Consider the following 6,114-nt stretch of genomic DNA (forward strand, 5'->3'; position numbering starts at 1 on the left):
CCCCCCCCCCCCCCCCCCCCCCCCCCCCCCCCCCCCCCCCCCCCCCCCCCCCCCCCCCCCCCCCCCCCCCCCCCCCCCCCCCCCCCCCCCCCCCCCCCCCCCCCCCCCCCCCCCCCCCCCCCCCCCCCCCCCCCCCCCCCCCCCCCCCCCCCCCCCCCCCCCCCCCCCCCCCCCCCCCCCCCCCCCCCCCCCCCCCCCCCCCCCCCCCCCCCCCCCCCCCCCCCCCCCCCCCCCCCCCCCCCCCCCCCCCCCCCCCCCCCCCCCCCCCCCCCCCCCCCCCCCCCCCCCCCCCCCCCCCCCCCCCCCCCCCCCCCCCCCCCCCCCCCCCCCCCCCCCCCCCCCCCCCCCCCCCCCCCCCCCCCCCCCCCCCCCCCCCCCCCCCCCCCCCCCCCCCCCCCCCCCCCCCCCCCCCCCCCCCCCCCCCCCCCCCCCCCCCCCCCCCCCCCCCCCCCCCCCCCCCCCCCCCCCCCCCCCCCCCCCCCCCCCCCCCCCCCCCCCCCCCCCCCCCCCCCCCCCCCCCCCCCCCCCCCCCCCCCCCCCCCCCCCCCCCCCCCCCCCCCCCCCCCCCCCCCCCCCCCCCCCCCCCCCCCCCCCCCCCCCCCCCCCCCCCCCCCCCCCCCCCCCCCCCCCCCCCCCCCCCCCCCCCCCCCCCCCCCCCCCCCCCCCCCCCCCCCCCCCCCCCCCCCCCCCCCCCCCCCCCCCCCCCCCCCCCCCCCCCCCCCCCCCCCCCCCCCCCCCCCCCCCCCCCCCCCCCCCCCCCCCCCCCCCCCCCCCCCCCCCCCCCCCCCCCCCCCCCCCCCCCCCCCCCCCCCCCCCCCCCCCCCCCCCCCCCCCCCCCCCCCCCCCCCCCCCCCCCCCCCCCCCCCCCCCCCCCCCCCCCCCCCCCCCCCCCCCCCCCCCCCCCCCCCCCCCCCCCCCCCCCCCCCCCCCCCCCCCCCCCCCCCCCCCCCCCCCCCCCCCCCCCCCCCCCCCCCCCCCCCCCCCCCCCCCCCCCCCCCCCCCCCCCCCCCCCCCCCCCCCCCCCCCCCCCCCCCCCCCCCCCCCCCCCCCCCCCCCCCCCCCCCCCCCCCCCCCCCCCCCCCCCCCCCCCCCCCCCCCCCCCCCCCCCCCCCCCCCCCCCCCCCCCCCCCCCCCCCCCCCCCCCCCCCCCCCCCCCCCCCCCCCCCCCCCCCCCCCCCCCCCCCCCCCCCCCCCCCCCCCCCCCCCCCCCCCCCCCCCCCCCCCCCCCCCCCCCCCCCCCCCCCCCCCCCCCCCCCCCCCCCCCCCCCCCCCCCCCCCCCCCCCCCCCCCCCCCCCCCCCCCCCCCCCCCCCCCCCCCCCCCCCCCCCCCCCCCCCCCCCCCCCCCCCCCCCCCCCCCCCCCCCCCCCCCCCCCCCCCCCCCCCCCCCCCCCCCCCCCACCCCCCCCCCCCCCCCCCCCCCCCCCCCCCCCCCCCCCCCCCCCCCCCCCCCCCCCCCCCCCCCCCCCCCCCCCCCCCCCCCCCCCCCCCCCCCCCCCCCCCCCCCCCCCCCCCCCCCCCCCCCCCCCCCCCCCCCCCCCCCCCCCCCCCCCCCCCCCCCCCCCCCCCCCCCCCCCCCCCCCCCCCCCCCCCCCCCCCCCCCCCCCCCCCCCCCCCCCCCCCCCCCCCCCCCCCCCCCCCCCCCCCCCCCCCCCCCCCCCCCCCCCCCCCCCCCCCCCCCCCCCCCCCCCCCCCCCCCCCCCCCCCCCCCCCCCCCCCCCCCCCCCCCCCCCCCCCCCCCCCCCCCCCCCCCCCCCCCCCCCCCCCCCCCCCCCCCCCCCCCCCCCCCCCCCCCCCCCCCCCCCCCCCCCCCCCCCCCCCCCCCCCCCCCCCCCCCCCCCCCCCCCCCCCCCCCCCCCCCCCCCCCCCCCCCCCCCCCCCCCCCCCCCCCCCCCCCCCCCCCCCCCCCCCCCCCCCCCCCCCCCCCACCCCCCCCCCCCCCCCCCCCCCCCCCCCCCCCCCCCCCCCCCCCCCCCCCCCCCCCCCCCCCCCCCCCCCCCCCCCCCCCCCCCCCCCCCCCCCCCCCCCCCCCCCCCCCCCCCCCCCCCCCCCCCCCCCCCCCCCCCCCCCCCCCCCCCCCCCCCCCCCCCCCCCCCCCCCCCCCCCCCCCCCCCCCCCCCCCCCCCCCCCCCCCCCCCCCCCCCCCCCCCCCCCCCCCCCCCCCCCCCCCCCCCCCCCCCCCCCCCCCCCCCCCCCCCCCCCCCCCCCCCCCCCCCCCCCCCCCCCCCCCCCCCCCCCCCCCCCCCCCCCCCCCCCCCCCCCCCCCCCCCCCCCCCCCCCCCCCCCCCCCCCCCCCCCCCCCCCCCCCCCCCCCCCCCCCCCCCCCCCCCCCCCCCCCCCCCCCCCCCCCCCCCCCCCCCCCCCCCCCCCCCCCCCCCCCCCCCCCCCCCCCCCCCCCCCCCCCCCCCCCCCCCCCCCCCCCCCCCCCCCCCCCCCCCCCCCCCCCCCCCCCCCCCCCCCCCCCCCCCCCCCCCCCCCCCCCCCCCCCCCCCCCCCCCCCCCCCCCCCCCCCCCCCCCCCCCCCCCCCCCCCCCCCCCCCCCCCCCCCCCCCCCCCCCCCCCCCCCCCCCCCCCCCCCCCCCCCCCCCCCCCCCCCCCCCCCCCCCCCCCCCCCCCCCCCCCCCCCCCCCCCCCCCCCCCCCCCCCCCCCCCCCCCCCCCCCCCCCCCCCCCCCCCCCCCCCCCCCCCCCCCCCCCCCCCCCCCCCCCCCCCCCCCCCCCCCCCCCCCCCCCCCCCCCCCCCCCCCCCCCCCCCCCCCCCCCCCCCCCCCCCCCCCCCCCCCCCCCCCCCCCCCCCCCCCCCCCCCCCCCCCCCCCCCCCCCCCCCCCCCCCCCCCCCCCCCCCCCCCCCCCCCCCCCCCCCCCCCCCCCCCCCCCCCCCCCCCCCCCCCCCCCCCCCCCCCCCCCCCCCCACCCCCCCCCCCCCCCCCCCCCCCCCCCCCCCCCCCCCCCCCCCCCCCCCCCCCCCCCCCCCCCCCCCCCCCCCCCCCCCCCCCCCCCCCCCCCCCCCCCCCCCCCCCCCCCCCCCCCCCCCCCCCCCCCCCCCCCCCCCCCCCCCCCCCCCCCCCCCCCCCCCCCCCCCCCCCCCCCCCCCCCCCCCCCCCCCCCCCCCCCCCCCCCCCCCCCCCCCCCCCCCCCCCCCCCCCCCCCCCCCCCCCCCCCCCCCCCCCCCCCCCCCCCCCCCCCCCCCCCCCCCCCCCCCCCCCCCCCCCCCCCCCCCCCCCCCCCCCCCCCCCCCCCCCCCCCCCCCCCCCCCCCCCCCCCCCCCCCCCCCCCCCCCCCCCCCCCCCCCCCCCCCCCCCCCCCCCCCCCCCCCCCCCCCCCCCCCCCCCCCCCCCCCCCCCCCCCCCCCCCCCCCCCCCCCCCCCCCCCCCCCCCCCCCCCCCCCCCCCCCCCCCCCCCCCCCCCCCCCCCCCCCCCCCCCCCCCCCCCCCCCCCCCCCCCCCCCCCCCCCCCACCCCCCCCCCCCCCCCCCCCCCCCCCCCCCCCCCCCCCCCCCCCCCCCCCCCCCCCCCCCCCCCCCCCCCCCCCCCCCCCCCCCCCCCCCCCCCCCCCCCCCCCCCCCCCCCCCCCCCCCCCCCCCCCCCCCCCCCCCCCCCCCCCCCCCCCCCCCCCCCCCCCCCCCCCCCCCCCCCCCCCCCCCCCCCCCCCCCCCCCCCCCCCCCCCCCCCCCCCCCCCCCCCCCCCCCCCCCCCCCCCCCCCCCCCCCCCCCCCCCCCCCCCCCCCCCCCCCCCCCCCCCCCCCCCCCCCCCCCCCCCCCCCCCCCCCCCCCCCCCCCCCCCCCCCCCCCCCCCCCCCCCCCCCCCCCCCCCCCCCCCCCCCCCCCCCCCCCCCCCCCCCCCCCCCCCCCCCCCCCCCCCCCCCCCCCCCCCCCCCCCCCCCCCCCCCCCCCCCCCCCCCCCCCCCCCCCCCCCCCCCCCCCCCCCCCCCCCCCCCCCCCCCCCCCCCCCCCCCCCCCCCCCCCCCCCCCCCCCCCCCCCCCCCCCCCCCCCCCCCCCCCCCCCCCCCCCCCCCCCCCCCCCCCCCCCCCCCCCCCCCCCCCCCCCCCCCCCCCCCCCCCCCCCCCCCCCCCCCCCCCCCCCCCCCCCCCCCCCCCCCCCCCCCCCCCCCCCCCCCCCCCCCCCCCCCCCCCCCCCCCCCCCCCCCCCCCCCCCCCCCCCCCCCCCCCCCCCCCCCCCCCCCCCCCCCCCCCCCCCCCCCCCCCCCCCCCCCCCCCCCCCCCCCCCCCCCCCCCCCCCCCCCCCCCCCCCCCCCCCCCCCCCCCCCCCCCCCCCCCCCCCCCCCCCCCCCCCCCCCCCCCCCCCCCCCCCCCCCCCCCCCCCCCCCCCCCCCCCCCCCCCCCCCCCCCCCCCCCCCCCCCCCCCCCCCCCCCCCCCCCCCCCCCCCCCCCCCCCCCCCCCCCCCCCCCCCCCCCCCCCCCCCCCCCCCCCCCCCCCCCCCCCCCCCCCCCCCCCCCCCCCCCCCCCCCCCCCCCCCCCCCCCCCCCCCCCCCCCCCCCCCCCCCCCCCCCCCCCCCCCCCCCCCCCCCCCCCCCCCCCCCCCCCCCCCCCCCCCCCCCCCCCCCCCCCCCCCCCCCCCCCCCCCCCCCCCCCCCCCCCCCCCCCCCCCCCCCCCCCCCCCCCCCCCCCCCCCCCCCCCCCCCCCCCCCCCCCCCCCCCCCCCCCCCCCCCCCCCCCCCCCCCCCCCCCCCCCCCCCCCCCCCCCCCCCCCCCCCCCCCCCCCCCCCCCCCCCCCCCCCCCCCCCCCCCCCCCCCCCCCCCCCCCCCCCCCCCCCCCCCCCCCCCCCCCCCCCCCCCCCCCCCCCCCCCCCCCCCCCCCCCCCCCCCCCCCCCCCCCCCCCCCCCCCCCCCCCCCCCCCCCCCCCCCCCCCCCCCCCCCCCCCCCCCCCCCCCCCCCCCCCCCCCCCCCCCCCCCCCCCCCCCCCCCCCCCCCCCCCCCCCCCCCCCCCCCCCCCCCCCCCCCCCCCCCCCCCCCCCCCCCCCCCCCCCCCCCCCCCCCCCCCCCCCCCCCCCCCCCCCCCCCCCCCCCCCCCCCCCCCCCCCCCCCCCCCCCCCCCCCCCCCCCCCCCCCCCCCCCCCCCCCCCCCCCCCCCCCCCCCCCCCCCCCCCCCCCCCCCCCCCCCCCCCCCCCCCCCCCCCCCCCCCCCCCCCCCCCCCCCCCCCCCCCCCCCCCCCCCCCCCCCCCCCCCCCCCCCCCCCCCCCCCCCCCCCCCCCCCCCCCCCCCCCCCCCCCCCCCCCCCCCCCCCCCCCCCCCCCCCCCCCCCCCCCCCCCCCCCCCCCCCCCCCCCCCCCCCCCCCCCCCCCCCCCCCCCCCCCCCCCCCCCCCCCCCCCCCCCCCCCCCCCCCCCCCCCCCCCCCCCCCCCCCCCCCCCCCCCCCCCCCCCCCCCCCCCCCCCCCCCCCCCCCCCCCCCCCCCCCCCCCCCCCCCCCCCCCCCCCCCCCCCCCCCCCCCCCCCCCCCCCCCCCCCCCCCCCCCCCCCCCCCCCCCCCCCCCCCCCCCCCCCCCCCCCCCCCCCCCCCCCCCCCCCCCCCCCCCCCCCCCCCCCCCCCCCCCCCCCCCCCCCCCCCCCCCCCCCCCCCCCCCCCCCCCCCCCCCCCCCCCCCCCCCCCCCCCCCCCCCCCCCCCCCCCCCCCCCCCCCCCCCCCCCCCCCCCCCCCCCCCCCCCCCCCCCCCCCCCCCCCCCCCCCCCCCCCCCCCCCCCCCCCCCCCCCCCCCCCCCCCCCCCCCCCCCCCCCCCCCCCCCCCCCCCCCCCCCCCCCCCCCCCCCCCCCCCCCCCCCCCCCCCCCCCCCCCCCCCCCCCCCCCCCCCCCCCCCCCCCCCCCCCCCCCCCCCCCCCCCCCCCCCCCCCCCCCCCCCCCCCCCCCCCCCCCCCCCCCCCCCCCCCCCCCCCCCCCCCCCCCCCCCCCCCCCCCCCCCCCCCCCCCCCCCCCCCCCCCCCCCCCCCCCCCCCCCCCCCCCCCCCCCCCCCCCCCCCCCCCCCCCCCCCCCCCCCCCCCCCCCCCCCCCCCCCCCCCCCCCCCCCCCCCCCCCCCCCCCCCCCCCCCCCCCCCCCCCCCCCCCCCCCCCCCCCCCCCCCCCCCCCCCCCCCCCCCCCCCCCCCCCCCCCCCCCCCCC

This window comes from Hippocampus bargibanti, linkage group LG17, assembly GCF_051943395.1.
Source record: "Hippocampus bargibanti isolate YZ-2025 linkage group LG17, ASM5194339v1, whole genome shotgun sequence".
In the NCBI taxonomy this organism is placed as follows: domain Eukaryota; kingdom Metazoa; phylum Chordata; class Actinopteri; order Syngnathiformes; family Syngnathidae; genus Hippocampus; species Hippocampus bargibanti.